At 44.9% G+C, this 1369-nt stretch overlaps 1 long non-coding RNA gene across 1 annotated transcript; it reads left to right on the top strand.

Moving 5' to 3' along the window:
- The first annotated feature begins 520 nt into the window (after positions 1–520).
- On the top strand, positions 521–1140 carry LOC143818201 (uncharacterized). The gene is made up of 3 exons (XR_013224376.1): positions 521–605; positions 680–839; positions 985–1140. It is a non-coding gene; the product is annotated as an uncharacterized LOC143818201 (long non-coding RNA).
- Positions 1141–1369: the final 229 nt, after the last annotated feature.

The raw sequence follows: 1369 nt of genomic DNA on the forward strand, positions 1-1369 counted from the left end.
TGAATACTGTGGATTTCACTCAGGATGTGAGTATATACAAGCTCTGAAAATGTCTGTCTGTCTCTGTCTCTCACTGCAGTCTGTACTCACTTCTGTCTCTCTTGCAGACTTCTTTAAAGATGTCCTCAAGTCAACAGCAGAATTCCTCCCACAGTGGACTGGAGACTGATGAAGTGAGTACATTTGCTACTGATTGGTAAGTATTGACTGTCAATATAACACATGTGGTAAAATGATGTATTGTCTTTACAGGAAGTTCCAGTGCGGCAGAGCAGGAGCAGACTCAGGCCCAAGTTCAGGTGGCAAGACGGCGTGCAAGTATTCTTGAGTGTAATTGTGGAATATTAATGTTTTTCTTTGATTTCTAGGTTGCACGTCGTTCTTTACAAGAATATTAATGTTTTTCTTTGATTTCTAGGTTCCACATCGTGGAACAATCAATAACGACCTCCTCATCACCCTGGTGTAGGAGTAAGTTCCATTGTGGGACACCCGGGATCAGCAGCACTCGGGCACTGTAGTCATTTGGCAGCTATGGGATGAAGTGGCCAGAGCACTGTTGGATGACTGGGACAGAGCCATGCCACTAGTCCAAATGGCTTTTTGTAAGTATGTCAATGTGGTATGACGCGGCAGTGAACCTGTGTTGCATTGTTTTACAATTTTTTTTTTCCCGTAGTGAACAAAGTAAGAATCCATTGGCGTTCAATGACGGATCGCGTTAATAAGGACCTGAGAGATGAGATCCAAGTTCGAAGTGGTGCTGCTTTAAAGATCGATCAGCAAATACAAATACCATCACCTGCTGTCCTCCTGAGGCCTGCGATTTGTCATCGAATGTAAGTATTTTTGTGTTGTATTCCATCTGAATTTTTCTATTCCAGAAGATATGTTGATATGATTACTTCTATTCCACAGGATATGCTGGTGCTTTTAAAATGTTTATTTTTTGGTACTAATGTTTTTAATTTATTTTCCACTCAGAATCTGGAGCAGCACCATCGAACCGGGATCGTCCTCGGTTGGAGCAGCTCTTCATCGACCAGACACCAAACAGTCCCAGTCATCTAGCACCACTGCAGCAAGTGGGCCTGCTTTACAGTCTGGAGAACAGTCACCTGGTCCTTCAGGTCTTCCCCGTCACAGTCCTCTGCCACTGTTTTTTTTGGGTCTTACCGCCAGTGGCAGAAGGCCTGTGACAGGCAACTCATGCCCGAGTTTATTAACTTAGGCTCGGTCTTCCAGAATGGCCTCAAGGCAGTTGGAGACTGAGTGGAAAGTGGGTTCGCACATATGGCCACACTTTTCCAAGGATGTCCACCGACGCCTTGACCACATGGAAGCCGACCTTCAGAGACAGGCACAACAA

The sequence above is a fragment of the Ranitomeya variabilis genome, chromosome 3 (genome assembly GCF_051348905.1).
Source record: "Ranitomeya variabilis isolate aRanVar5 chromosome 3, aRanVar5.hap1, whole genome shotgun sequence".
In the NCBI taxonomy this organism is placed as follows: domain Eukaryota; kingdom Metazoa; phylum Chordata; class Amphibia; order Anura; family Dendrobatidae; genus Ranitomeya; species Ranitomeya variabilis.